The sequence below is a fragment of the Haliotis rubra genome, unplaced genomic scaffold (assembly GCF_003918875.1).
Source record: "Haliotis rubra isolate DU_JTF1 unplaced genomic scaffold, ASM391887v1 Scf291, whole genome shotgun sequence".
NCBI lineage: Eukaryota > Metazoa > Mollusca > Gastropoda > Lepetellida > Haliotidae > Haliotis > Haliotis rubra.
The window spans coordinates 637,391-653,206 of record NW_025766959.1 but is presented as its reverse complement, the minus strand read 5'-3'; the positions used below and the strand labels follow the sequence as shown (position 1 = coordinate 653,206).

Below are 15,816 nucleotides of genomic sequence, written 5' to 3'. Positions count from 1 at the left end.
TAAAAACTTGGACAAAGTACTGTGACTGTGTCCCATGTGATGATGATGATGATGATGATGTGCATCGCGAAATAGTCGTCGTTTCTTACATAACAATAGTATGGCAGTTCCGAGCAACAAAATGGTGCGGAATGGACTCGTCCTAGGGTACGTTTCTGAATTCAGATTTTGGCTGGTGTACATTTCTGTATACAGAAACGTACCTGGGGTACATACCAGTGGTACCCAGTGCCGACAACGACCCCTTCAGCACATGTGACAGATGGACACACGGCTAGGATCCTGACGTGCGTAGAGAAGGAAGAAAACCAGTCATGTTGTTAACGTCACGTGATAGTATGATAGTTTCGCGAGATTTATGACGTCGCTATGACGACACTATTGATACCGCCATATTGTCGTTATCACACTGCTGTTTTCCTGCTGTATTCCTCCTGCATTTTGTCTCACAGTCTGCCCATCTCCGGTCGTTATCACCATGAGTTCATACACGCAAGGTACTTCTATATTTATACGATAGTTATTTTGACCTCTTACTTTCTTTTATAACGGTTTTATCTGTACCATGAAACAGAAAAGAAGAAACTTCTCAAACTGTGATCACAAATGGCCATTTTTTGCTTTAAGATATTTTTCACTCTGTTATACAGATATCTTTTAACGTTTCATTCTGTAAACAAACAACAGCAGCATATCGACTTGTCAATAAGTGAGCGTTTAGGTTTGTCTATCAGTGTGGATATATACTGAACTGCAAAAGAAACGCAAGTTACTATTTTCAAAACATACGTTCCACATGCATTCCTTTTCGGACAGCAAAGTATACCATTATAGAACCAAGCATTCGAAGATGGTTTTGTCGTTGTTGCCCCTTATTCTTGACCATATCGCCCAAACGCAATCATTTTCATGTTTTTCGTGTTTGTTGCATGAAGTTTTTTGTGTTTCACACAAAAATGCGTGCATTTCACTCCAATTTGAAGCTTTATAAGGCAGGTCATTAAAAAAACACCATAGAACACAAAATTGATTGTGACAACGCGGAGAAAACATGCCACGTCTAACTGAACAGCAACGAGGAATCGCCGTTGGAATGTTGCAGACCGGATCCACACGAACTGCAGTGGCCAGGCACTTCAGATGTCACGTGACAACAATCACAAGACTATCCGCAAGGTATCGTCAAACCGGTAATGTTCGAGACCGACCACGTTCAGGACGTCCCAGGGTAACAACGCCAGCGCAAGATCGTCACATCCGGGTTACTCATCTGCGTAACCGACAGCAACGAGCAACACAGACAGCTGCAACCATTCAAGGGCCACAACGTCCCATCTCTGCAGACACTGTTCGTCGTCGTCTGAGGGCAGCAGGGATCAGATGTCGCCGTCCTTACGTCGGACCGATTCTGACGCAACGTCACCGCCAAAATCGTTTACAGTGGGCGCGACAACACCAGCGTTGGCGACGTCAACAATGGCAACAAGTGTTGTTTTCTGATGAGTCCAGATTCAACTTGCCCCACGCCGATGGCCGATTACGTGTATGGAGACGACGTAATGAATGGTACGTCAACTGGTGTGTTGTGGAAGCTGACCGGTAGGGAGGTGGGAGTCTCATGGTATGGGGTGGCTTCAGCTACCACCACAGAACACGTTTACACGTGTTTCGTCAACGTGTGACTGCTGTAGTCTACAGAGACCAGGTCCTTCAACACCACGTTGTACCGCTCTTCCAGGCCCAACCTCAGCTCCGGACGTTCCAGCAGGACAATGCTCGTCCCCACACTGCACGGGTCTCTATGGACTTCCTCAGAGGGAACAACATTGCTGTACAGCCCTGGCCCTCTCAGTCCCCGCATATGGCACCAAACGAGCATGTGTGGGATGAAATTGGTAGACGGATACAGACAGCTGCTCAACCTCAAAACCTTAGAGTTTTGGAAGCCAGATTGGTCAGGGAATGGAATCAAATTCCCCAAACCTTCTTTCAGAAACTTGTTGACTCGATGAGACGTCGTTGTGCTGCCTGCATTGCAGCCAATGGTGGTCACACGCGCCCCTGATTGACACACTGTTTCGTGACATTTTTGGTGTGTGAGGGTGGAGTGATAACATATGCTTTTACAGTAAACTTGAGTGTTGTTTTTTACCAGAGATCACGACTCATTTCTTCAACAATCACTTGTCTGTTGTTTTTTCGTAGTGTTAAGATTGTTTGTTCCATAGATTCAGAAATATTGACATTTCTAAATGAACTTGCGTTTCTTTTGCGGTTCAGTAAGTTGTAATACCTACTGGGTGTGTCATGGTCTGATCTTTTCGGATGTGAATCGTCCAGTAGCTAGTCGTTGGTTTGCCCTCTGAATTATATTTTTGATGTATTGATTGTTTCTATTATCGCATGAACAATTGTGAAACATTTCACCAACACATTAGAGATAAGCTTATCTTAGATCTATCATCCGAGTATTTACAATGGCCGTGTGACGCAACCCGCCTCTTTATAGCGGGAGTAAACACTGCCTAGCCGTCGGAAAACGTATGACGTCTGAAAATATATTTTTTTGCTTGGTAGGCGCATTGGAACTATCATCATCTCAACTTCAAATGTTCCGAATGTTCTGTTTCTCAGGGATTATTGTGGTCCAATTGGACTTAACTAAGTTAAGAGGTGGTTCGACCACACAAGTTCCAAACGACCCTACACCATTACTTTCCCAACAGTGCTAATGATAAGCTACTTTCAGAATACGCAGTTTATGTACCCAATTTTTTTTACAAATGATTTTTCCAGGATACTGAACCAAAATTAACTAACCCACTCCCATACCAACTGTGTTTTCCATAGATATAATGGTAAATTGTTTTCAGAATAAGCCTTTATACCCGGAATTGGTGATTAAATAACATCTATTCTACTTTAAGTTTCCTAATAATGTTTTCATCAAAGGTTATTAAGCTTATTGATTTCCACTTGTAATGTTTAAATATATTACTAATAAGATATAGCTTATAAAGTGTTTCTCTCGCCCATTAGATCTATAAACATGGGATTCTCAAATTGAAAATGTAACTGGAACATTTTAACAACTGGCACCAACCAACTAACGTTGGTACCAACCAACAGTCACTGTCATGATGCTTTTATGAGTGCTTGGCTGTCACAGCTGCCCAATAGTCAGTGAAAATGACAAAGCAAAGAATATGGAAAAAAACATTACTAATATCAACAGAATTCACTGAGTAGTATTTTGGGAATGAATACAATAGATAGCTCATATCTGTAATCACCACTAGAAAAGTTTTCCTGAGCATTAGGGCCCAAAACGGATCACATGTAAGTTATTTTAAACAATTAAAACTTTTTTTGTGGAGGGTCTAGGTGATCATCAGAGAAGAGTGAGTGAGTGAGTTAATATTTAACGCACCGGCGATATGGCTATCGTGACGAAAACAATTCATACAATAAAAACTGACAACATTTTGAAGAGTAAAACCTGTCGACCATGGACAGTAAAAACACTAGAGTATCACAGATAGCAACTAGCATGTAAAACTAAAACATTTCAACTAAAGAAGACAATACAAGATCATCAGAGAAGAGAAAGAGAAGACATTGATTTAATAGAGTGGCAGATATTGTCCCAGCTCACTGTACACAAACCTACTTGGAATTATGTTAACTTTTTAGTATATATGACAACACAGACGTATTGAATGTAAAAGTATGCTGTTTTAACGCTGGGTTATGTACACATGCTGGTACATATAGTATGACCAGAAATTATTGAGAATTTTATGAATATGTTTAATTGGATTTCTAGTATAAACAACCTTGACCAGCTATCAAGTGCTTGGTTTCATTCAAGAGAGACAACTCCGTTAATCCTTTTACATTAGTTTGTGAAGAGTTATCCCCCTTTGTTTACTTGCTAGCAGACATTTTCAGTGATCCTCAGTATGGATGATTTAGAGAAGAGGAAGTTGATTTTAGAGTATTATAACAAGGACATCAGATCAGCTAAAGTGACTTCAAGTAGAACAGGCATCCCTTCGTCCACTGTTTATCGTGTTTTGAAAAATGTTGCAAATGGATATGGCATTGAGCACCAGGGAGGCGCAGGTAGGCCCAGAAAATTGACTGTCGGTGACAGGAGGCGGCTTGGTATTCTTGTTTCTAAAAACAAACGAAGGAGTTTAGAAAACTTAAGGCTGGATATGATTAATAGAGGAACTGTGGCTGGCTGTAAGGAGACAATTAGAACTGAGCTGCATGCAATGGGTTGGCAGAAAAGTCGAGGAATTCCATCACCTATCATGAAACCTGAACAAAAGGAGCGAAGGTTGAACTGGTGCTTACAGCATAGAAATTTTAACTGGGACAATGTGATTTTCTCAGATGAAAGTTCTGTGTGGCTGTTTCCTAATACACTGAAATTCTGGACCAAACAAACTGAAAACCTTTGTATCAGCGCCCAAAGTACAGTCCGAAATTTAACGTGTGGGGTGGCATATCTGTGTTAGGGGCAACGCCCCTCTGTGTATTTGAAGGGAATATTAACAGTGAGCGGTACACAGATATTCGCGAGGGACATTTACTTCCATCTGCTCACGTGTTTTATGGAAATGATTTTCCAGCAGGACAACAACCCAAAATATCGTTCAAAGCATTCACAGGCCTGGTTTCGGACCCAAGATATGACATTATTAGATTGGCCAAGCTATAGCCCTGACCTAAATCCAATAGAAAATGTTTGGGGACTTGTGAAGGAAAGTGTCAATACGAAAAATCTGACAAATATTGCTGAAATGAAAGAAGAGGTGGTCCGATATGGGGACAGCATGGACCACGACTTTCTGTTACTTCTTTGATCAGTAGTATGCCCCGCGGCATAGAAGCCTGCATTGCTGCCGATGGTGACTTGACAAAATACTAACTGTTCACCTGTCTTTGAATCTGGAGTTATGCTCTGCTAATATTCACATTACGTGAGTAATGACTGACTGACTGACTGAGTTTGGTTTTACGCCGCTTTTAGCAATATTCCAGCAACATCGCGGCAGGGGACACCAGAAATGGGCTTCACACATACGTGAGTAATGAGTGAAAAAAATATAAAAAATTACAATCTTTAAATTCTCAATAATTTCTGGTTGTACTCTATGCCAAGGCAACACCAAGACATGACATGTTCTGCTTTCAGTGTATGTGTGTTTGTGTATGTGTAGGTGCATGGCAAGCCCTTTTCACATTCATGATGAAATCACTAATTTCAGTTGTCTTAATGGTATCTTGAAACTAATTTCAGAAAACTTTATCTGAATGGAATATATCTTAGATTAAGTAGAAAAATTTGAAAGGTTTATAGTTATACATATATGCATCAAAATTAATGATACCACAAAATACTTTAAGGATATGACGGAGCTTATTAATGATATTTTGAAAAGGATTGCTGATATTTTTCATTGGTTTAAAACATAAAGTCATAGTCAGGTCTTTATTTGATATTAGTAGTTTAGTTCCTGATATCATTTAAAAAATACACATATCATAGATATTGTTAAATTGTTGCTGTTATTAAAATAGAAATGTCTTAAATGTTCCCATGTTTCCCGGACAGCGCTTGACCTCCTGATCAGGTTCCCTTTGAACTTTGACATCTGGGCCCCTCCTCGCCAAGTGGGTGTCTTAGGGAATGAGTAACTCACTTGAGTTAGTGTAAAACTGTAATTGTGTGTCGTGTATTTCCTGAGTGTAAACTATTAAGAACACAACTCTTACTATTGACTTAGACTGATATATACCTGCTAGTATACTAACCGCACCTCTTGAACAATAAGTTTTTTTTAATATCATCAGCTCTATTTAATCATTTTCTTTCCAATACACCCCAACCTCTTTCTCTACTTCCACCTTCTGTGACTCTCTTCATGCCCTTCTCTCCTTCCCCCTCAGCGTCCTACTGGAAGATCCATGACCATCCTTGAACCCCTGTCTGAGCTTCCCACCCACCTATCTCCCTGCCCCTCTCTCTACCCCGGTTCTCCGTGATGCCCCTCACTTCGTTGATATCAACCTCGATGATGACGACACCCCGACCCAGTCCCCAGTTCGAGTCTTCCTGTCACGTGTGTCTGGATTCTTGAGGAGAGTGTTCCGAGTCAAGATGGACACTTAGAGTGACATCGTGCAAACTCTTAAATTCTTGAGGAGAGTGTTCTGTGTTAAGATGGACGCTTAGAGTGGCATCTTACTACTTCTTGGATTCGTGTGGAAAGTGTGTGGTGTCCAGATAGACGATTAGAGTGACATCTTGCTACCTCCTGCACTGAATCTTAGATAACAAATGTACGGACCACCTTTTGCAGTTTTGGACCTTTCGGAAGTTTATATACTTTTCGGATCATTCGGACATTTTGTGTTTTTTCGATTTGTTGTAGAAATGTGGGCTGTTTAAATGCGAATACGAGTTACACATTTTGGCATTTTGGGACAAAGTGTTTACTCATAGCAATACTATTCAATAGTAAATATAATATATTGTTCTGACCTTCTAGCTCCATTGTTTTTTTTCTTTTGTTATAGGGTACACATCTTCTGTTTCTTAATAGATATATTTGTATAAAACCACAATCAACACTTACTGTTTGCATAAATTACATTAGACTCATCACAATACAGATAAGTGGATTCTGACTCATTACTATTTCAACGAATATGATACAGGGAACAGGGTCCATTTACGCACAGTTATCTTGTATATAACAACCTGAGGTTTATACTTATCTGTAGTACTAAGCTCAGTTTGTGTGCTTGTGGCCCCTGGAACCTGTAGCCAACTCCCCTAACCATGATCAGTTTGAGTATGACGCGACCCATTAGTTCTGTCCTAGTACTGATGAATAAGGTTGATTAATACCGAGTAGAAGTAATAAAATGATTTGGAGACCATCCTAGAAGAGCCCCTTTTGCATGTCACAAGAACAGAAGTGAAAGAGTTGGTTTAGGGCCGCTTCCAACAGTATTTCCCTCACGCGTGGGCGTGTCTGTTCCCTGTAAGGGGAAAGTCAGGAGTGTTGCAGCTCAAACACATCTACCATTTCGTTGGAATCCACGCGCAGGGGGGTGGTTCTGATAGAGTCATGGGCTAAAACCAAGGCGAATCCAGGACTTGAACACACGATCATCAGGTCCAGGCAACAGCACAGTCACCAAACACCTCCTTGCCCACCTGTTGTATCCCCCCTATACAACACCCACCATCGCAACAAGCATGTGATACCAGAGTAATTGGTCCTATGCTCCAGGTGCATTTGATGTCCTAGGTAGAACACAAACTTGCTATTACTAATCGTTTACTTAAATGTCTGTCATTTAAGCAATAACATAAACTTTCATATTTCATAAAGCTATCGGTTTGTAGGAAATCTTTGTATGATGTTAATAACATGTACCATCCGCATCGGACACAAACATGAGTTTTTATGTTAATTAAGATTTAAATGTCGGTATAAATACGAAGCATTTGCATAAATATTTACAAACTCGTATCAAATTGCTTTCGGCAGCCAGTGAATGGGTGTAGAACGTTTAATAACGTTTAATTTTTGGTTTTGTCACAGAGACAGCAGAGACAACATTGCAGCAATATCAGGGCGGTCATTAAATAATCTTGTCTGGACCAAATAGAACTATTGCTGTGATTGATATTATGAGCATCGTTCACGCCACTGGAGTATGATGACACGCAATCAACTCCGTTAACCAGCATGATCACCTGATCCAGTAGGTACAGCTTAAACAGAACAGTTCTGTCCTGGAATTCCCACAAACTGACTGGCTCGAGCCAAGGACTTCTGAACCTTCTGGCGGTCAGTTCAGAAATATATTATAAAGCTGTATAAATTTCAAACGACAAAATTAGACTTTTGAGAAAGTTGCCATTGACCAGTATCTGTTAACTTGCTATCTGCCCATTACTGTATCATAGTTAATGTTATTTATACTTCTTCTGCCCACAGGTAGGTGACCGGTAGCCCTGCTCTCGCTAGATTCATCACGAGCAGCCATCATCAAACAGAATATCTCCAGCTGATATGTCAAATATGTACTAGTATAATTATTGTAATAAAATGTCACTATGAAAAATGAACAGTTTTTTTTTTCTCTATGGCTCGGTTCGAAATGCTTTGATGTAATGATCACTTGTATGAGTGAGTGAATTAGATCTTGTGTCTATTTGTCAGCGTCGTGTAGGAGGAAATCCTGAAGTGTTGCAGTCATTTACACTGGAACTGTTTCCCATAAATGAAAAATGACTAACAACAAGCTGGTGTTTAAATGGTATTAGTGTTCAATGAGGGACTAGGCAGACTGAATGGGTGAGACAACATTCAGCATTATTTCTGTGAACAAACGATTTGTCTTAAAACTTTAGTACAAATTCGTGGATTGATAAATTTGATACTTATACTCTCATTTTTAGTATACATTTGTACAGTTCTCGCTATTATACCATTTGCAGTTAAACGCCTGGAGCGAAAACAATCTGAAAAATCACGCCATGACTTTTAACGGAATTAGGTCGCAAAATGCACAGGGTCAGCTCTAAAATGTGGGAGTTGTGTATTTTTCACGGTATTTAAGATCTGATATAGCTGGCCAGATGAATGTGGGAGGTAAGTGGAACTGATGCAGGTATGAGACGTTTAACACTTATGTGAAACCCACGAGTGTGGATATAGTGCTGACAAACGTAGAAACATAAACTGGGCGAACCGTAATTCAGGTCTTGCCTTATGTAGTCAGTTTTCACAACTATTGCCTGGCATAATCGCTGGGGAAAATTTAGACCACAACACATGTTCGAGGATTATGAACGAGTCCCGCATGTTGCAACAAAACAGAATGGGAAAAAACCCTCTGTGGCCTAATCACACAATTCGGAAAACTTTGGAAACACATCGACTGATTGACTTTTGAAAGTTTTAAAGCTGTTAGAGCATCCAGTCTCAGTACCAATTGTTGAAACTGTGTTTTTTGCTAAATCTTGAGAATTTCATAAGGAAATATCATACAGTAGAGAAACTGCCACATACATTGATATAAACGAACAATAAACAAAGTAAATAGTAGTCCAACCAATGGGACACGACGAATGTGTTCTAGATAGAAAAACGTTCCGAACTTTACGAGTCTCCACCACAACATCACATTGATCCATATATTTATTACAGTGCAGATAATTTATTAGCAACACATTCAAGCATATTTGAAACTCAACAAGGTTTTTTTCAGAATGCTGATATTCACACCAAGAACAATAGAATTATTACGATAAGCCCAACCTTCACCTCAAAGAAAGTACCATCAATGTTAAACAATGTTTACATGACATCACAACCGATGACCGAAGGTGTGTAACAGGGCACGCATCTTCCCTGGCAGGTTTACTCCCATAAGAACTGCATCTCATTTGAACTACATGTACATCCCAAATTAACTACAGGGATTATTTAGGGATTAATCATCTGAGTAAAGGCGCCCCCATGGCATGTATTGAGCACAGCCCATCAGGTATCCCAGAAGAACTACATGCTTAAAATCAAATCTGTCGAGTACCTTGATACAGTCTAATTGACAAGTACCTTAAAGGGGAATACGAACAAAAACGAAACTTTTGATATATTGTAAAGGATATTCTAAAAGTCACCTTCCGTGATTAAAACTGAGCAAAAAGTTTGTAAAATAGCAATAAAAACACAAAAGACGTACTCGTATTCCGCCTATTACGGAAACACCCGAGGGGGCCGAAGGGGGGGCCGAAGCTTAGAAAACAGAAACTGTTTTCGCGATTAAAACATAATAAACCATTATTTTTAAATAAAAATTGGGGTACATGTTTCTGATGACTTTATCTTTCACCCAGCAAATTATTGCAATTGTCTAGTATTCTCCTTTAAGTTGTAAAGATAATCTAAAAAGCAGAAAGTAAAGGACTTAAGAGAGAAGGGTATATTGTAGTTAGTGAATGTTCTTGTATTCTTAGTATATTGGAGTAGAGGTAAAGGTATATTGTCAGAAAGGTAAACCTCAGGTGCTACTTGACAGTTTCCGTTACCAGAAGAATGTCACTAGAGGCGAATCAGTCCACTGGAAGTGTATAATTAAGACATGCCGTGGCAAGTGCACAACAGTTGGAGATTACCCGAGGAATACCTCCGAGCACTGTCATCCCCCATCAGATGAAACATCAGTAAAGTTTGTCAGCAATTTGAGGAAGAGAGCTCGGGAAGAAACACCTCCTGTCCAAGTGATATACAATAAAGAGATAGGCCAACTCCCACTGGATCAAGTTCAGCAGCTCCCTTCTTTTTCCAGCGTTAGAAGCGGCTTGTACAGACACAGGCGCGCAACCATCCCCCGACTGCCAGCAGCCAGGACTAATGTTATAGAAGATCTTTGGACACAAACTAGAGATGGCCACCGATTCCTGTGGTTTACAGATGGTGATGAACACAAGGTGGTGGTCTTCTCTACAGATGAACAGCTTGCTGCCCTCCAGTCAGCTGATGCCATTTATATGGATGGGACTTTTTCTGCAGCTCCACTTCTCTGGAACCAGCTGTACATACTTCATGCCAAACTTGGATCAGCAAGCTGAAAACATCGGTGGAAGAAATCTTTCATCGACAGTTATCCCGTGCTAGCATTCAGACAGACTTAGAAAAGCCTGCCATTCAAGCAGTTGAACTTGAATTTCCAAATGTTCATGAGTCTGGATGTTTCTTCCATTGCACTCAAGCGATCTGGCGAAAGACACAAGCTCTTGGTTTGTCCGTCCCATACAGTGAAGACCCTATGTACAGATATGGATTCGCAGAGCCGCTGGTCTTCCCCTTCTTTCTGCAAATCTGGTTCAAGACATCTGGCTGGAGTCGATGAATGCAACACCAGAAATAGCAAGAGCTGACGAGTTCAACGACTATGTTATGTCAACATGAGTAGACTACGACGCCTTGTTTCCAATAGGACTGTGGAACCACAGTTGGCCCATGAACCAATAACAGTTTGGAAGGATTTCATTCACGGATGAACCGTTCCCTGCCATGTCGCCACCCGAACTTATACAAATTCATTGACTTGATCGCTGGGATTGAGAATGTTGAGCGGACCAAGATTGCCCAGATCGGCCTAAGAGCTGCACCCCCCTACACAGAAGCGTGTCTACCGAGACAGAGAACAGACTCCAGAGAGTGAAAGATCAGCTGCAGAGGAGACAGAAGACTGCAATCCAGTACCTCCATGCAGTTGGGTGTCTTAAGGATTCAATAATTTACAGAGTCACTGAGAGAACTGAAACTGTGTGTCTTGTATTTCATGAGTGACTCAACTATTTAATGTGTTACTGATATAACTCTTATCATAGATTTAGCCTATGGTGTATGTTGGTAAAGTAACTCTTACCATTGATTCAGTCTCTAATATATACCTGTAGTAATAACCACTCCTCTTTAAGACTAACATTTTATTCTAATATCATAAGGTTTACCTTATCATTTTCTTTCCAATATATCCCATCCTCTTTCTCTACTTCCACCTTCAAAGTTCTGTCACTATCTCCATGCCATTCTCTCCTTCCTTCTCAGCGTCCTACTGGAAGATCCATGACCATCCTTGAACCCATGTCGGAGCTTCCCACCCTACCCACCTATCTCCCTGCCCCTCTCTCTAACCCGTTTCCCCGTAATGCCCATCACTTCGTCGATATCAACATCGATGATGACGACACCCCGACCCAGTCCCCAGTTCGAGTTTTCCTGTCACGTGTGTCTGGATTCTTGAGAGGAGAGTTCTGTGTCAAGGTGGACGCTTAAAGTGACATCTTGCAAACTCTTGAATTCTTCAGTGTTCCTCTTGGATTTCTGTGCAAAGTGTGTGGTGTCAAGATGGACGCTTAGAGTGACATCCTGCTACCTTGGACGTTGTGTCATACATCATGACTAGCACCGAATCATAGATAACAACTGTATGGATAACCTCCTGGGTTTTTAACCTTTCGGAAGTTTATATACTTTTCGGATCATGCGGACATTTTTTGTTTTGTCTATTTCTTAGAAATAAACGCTGTTTAAACGCTAATATTAGTAAAACATTTAGGCATTATGGGACAAGGGTTTTTTACTTACACCGTAACTAATCAATATTTAATACCCATTATTGTCCTGACTTTCCAGCTGCATTGTATTTTCTTTTGTTATAGGATGCACGTCTTTTGTTTCTTCATAGATATCTTATAAAAACCCGCAAGCAACGCTTACTGTTTGCATAAATTACATCAGACTCATCACAAGACGGATATGTGGATTCTAACTCATTACTTTCTCAACGAAAATGATACAGGGAACAGGACCGATTTGTCAAAGGTTTATACTGTCGGTAAATAACCTCAGTTTGCGCTTGCAGTCCTTGGAGCCTGCAGCCGACTCCCCCAACCATGATCAGTTCGAGTATGGTCCGACCCATTAGTTCTGTTCTGGTACTGATGAATAAGGTTGATAAATATCGTACAGAAATACATGATATGATTTAAAACCCACCCTAAGAGGAGCTCTTTTGTATGTCACATGACTGAGTGAATGAGTTGGTTTAAGCTCGCTTTGAACAGTATCTGGTAACATGCGGGCGTGTAAGGAGAAAGTCCAGGGTGATGAAGTTCTAGGTGTCTACCTTTTCGGTGAAATCTACAAGCACGGGTGTGGTGCTGAGAGAGTCATGGGGTAAAACCAAGGCCAATCCAGATTCGAACCCACGATCACCATGTCCAGGCAACTGCACAGTCACTCAACACGTCATTACCCACCTGAGTAACCAGCATGTAATACCAGAGTAGTCGGTCCTAATTCGCACCACATTAGATCGGCATATCCTGATAAAAATCATTCGCATGTTAATAGGGATATTGACATGATTTTATCATTATTTTATTCACTTATTGTAATACATATATATTATTAGCTATAAATTTACTTTCATATTTCAAAAAGCAATCGGCCTATAAGTACATATGATGTTAATAACATGCACCATCGGGTACAAACACGAGTTTTTATGTTAATTAAGACTTAAATACCGGTATAATTTTGACATTGGTCAGTATCTGTAGACATATTATTTACTCGTTATTGCATCACAATTGCAGTAACTTATATTTTTCCTTCTGTCCACAGGTAGGCGACAATTAGTCCTGCACGCGCTGGAGAAACATCACAAGGAGTCATCATCAATAAAATCTCAACAGCTGATGTACGCCTGTTGTCAAATATGTAACAGTGAATTATTGTAATAAATTCTTCCTGTGAAAACTGAATTGTTTTTTGTTTCTTTATGGACCAGTTCGAAACGCTTTAATGTAATTATCACTTGCATGAGTAAGTACATTAGATCTTGTATCCATTTGTCAGCATCGTATCGGAGGAAATCGTAGTGAAGCAGTCCTGTTCGAAGGCAAAGTACGGAATTACAAATTACGTCGCAAAATGCACAGGTTCAGCTCTAAAATGTGTCAGTTGTGTTTAAAGTGTCTTAAAGGTATTCTAGATCTGATATAGTGTGTCAGATAAATGTGGGAGGTGTGTTGGTGTTGAAGACCTCATTTAAGTGACAATACACAACGATATTCACACTATGGTGTAATTTTTACTTCCTCCCATGTTGGACATTTCGCGAATATAAACTGTATCAAACATTTCTTGAATATTCACTGAAGCGTACAAGAAATTCCTATATTTTGATATAAAGACTAAATTGGACTCACGAAGACTTTTCAACTATACTTGTATGATGTATCTATCTATCTATCATTCTATCTCTACTAGTTTTACTGATTGTATCTATCTATCTCTAATAATTTTACTGATTGTATCTATCTATCTCTACTAATTTTACTGATTGTATTTATCTATCTCTACTAATTTTACTGATTGTACAAATCGTATGTTGGTGCTCCATGATTTACTTAGAAATATTGCAGTTTTTGTTGATTTTTAGATATAACTGGCTTTAATGCAGAAGCATAAATTCATTAGATAAACACGCATTTTGTGTTAATTTGCTAATTAAACCAGAAGAAACAAGCAAACCAGCTGCTAACTGTTAGTCTCATAAGGAATGAACGATCTTTCAATCATTGGAATCTGCATTTTTCAAAATAGTTACATATGTACAATTCTTGTTGATTCTAGTTGTACATATATCCTTATATTGCTATATTGATATATGAGGGAAATATATTCCAGGTGTCACAATTAAAATGTATATTTTAGCCCATCCATGAATACATGGTACATATTCGATATCATATTCAATGTTTGTTTAGTTATCTTGCATCCTGATACGTAAAGATATTTAGCAAGTTAGCAAGATCATACGTCCGTGCATTTAAATGGAGCTTAACTTCACGGCTGTCGCATATATACTCATAGAACATATAGACAAAGTCACCATCGGTCATAACACACCGTGGACAGGTACGACTTCTGTTTGTCTCCCCATTATACACTTTAGAATCGCGCATTACCCCGTTCGTTCTTTTCAAACCGTTCCCAGGAATGGTAGGGCAGTATAATGATCGTCAAAACAAACATTACTGCAATGAATATTGACTTGCACCATTTTAGGCACGAGTTTTTATGTAATATCAAGCGAAGCTGATACGAATATTTATATAGCTAAATGCAAACTTCTTTAAACAAACACACAAATTATTTATCATGGTCCTGTTCTAACCCAAACATGTACCATTGGGTATTTCTTTTCTAGTTTACGCCCTATTCAGAAATATCCCACCTGTATGAATCCGGTGTTTAAACATGCCGTCACATAGCCTCACCACCCAAGCCTTTCAGTCAGCTGATGGGGGCTAAACATCTAACGACAAATTTCAACACAGTTCAGTCGCTCAGTATAGTACTACTCTATAGTTAATATCAACCTAAACATTACCGGTATATACATTATGTGGTCATAACCAGAGTGTTTCATTCCGCTTGTAAATATCCCAGCACTTACCTTATCTCTGTGTCCAGCGTTCCATGGAAGTCTACACACAGGCAAAGTATCCCGTTGACAAAAACATATCATTTTCGTTGACAGCCTCCTCTCTTCACGAACCAAAGTTTCCAAAAGAGCAACTGATGGACCTTTAACTGCATAAACTTGGTCAAAGCTCATGTTGTCACCAGTTTGTTGAAATTAGTCTGTAACACAGCTAACAAATATACAACACATCTGCTTCCATTAACTGAGATTAACGCGCTCGAGAAACTCGTGCAGCGGAAGTGAGCCCTGATTGGTTAAACTCGCAACCATGCCAGCACGTGACAGTGGTAGCGAACACCTGCGTGAAATATACAATCTGACATGTGTGAGACTGACTGACTGACTGAGTTTGATTTTACGCCGCTTTTAGCAATATTCTAGCAATATTACGGCGGGGTACACCAGAAATGGGCTTCACTCATTGTACCCATGTGGGGATTCGAACCCGGGTCTTCGGCGTGACGAGCCAACGCTTTAACCACTAGACTACCCCACCGCCCCTGACATGTGTGAGAAGAGAAGAGACTAACTTCACAGCATTGAGCTAATTTCTAGAACTTGTAACTGGCTTTTGTGAAAAGTATTGTATCTGCCAAAAGGGAATCGATATGAGTTTTAAGCATCGTGCTATTTGAGATTCATATCGAAAAAACTTTCCATGTATAAACATTGTGCCATTAAGAAATATTTTTATATGCGTTGTGACAAGAA

The 15,816-nt window shown here is 39.9% G+C and overlaps 1 long non-coding RNA gene across 2 annotated transcripts in view; it reads right to left on the bottom strand.

Annotated features, from left to right (window-relative positions):
- Positions 1–15,309, bottom strand: part of LOC124281976 — a 29,390-nt gene extending 14,081 nt beyond the window's left edge. For both annotated transcript variants that reach the window (XR_006900012.1, XR_006900013.1), the window contains exon 1: positions 15,076–15,309. This is a non-coding gene — a long non-coding RNA (uncharacterized LOC124281976). The remainder of the gene's footprint in view (positions 1–15,075) is intronic.
- Positions 15,310–15,816: the final 507 nt, after the last annotated feature.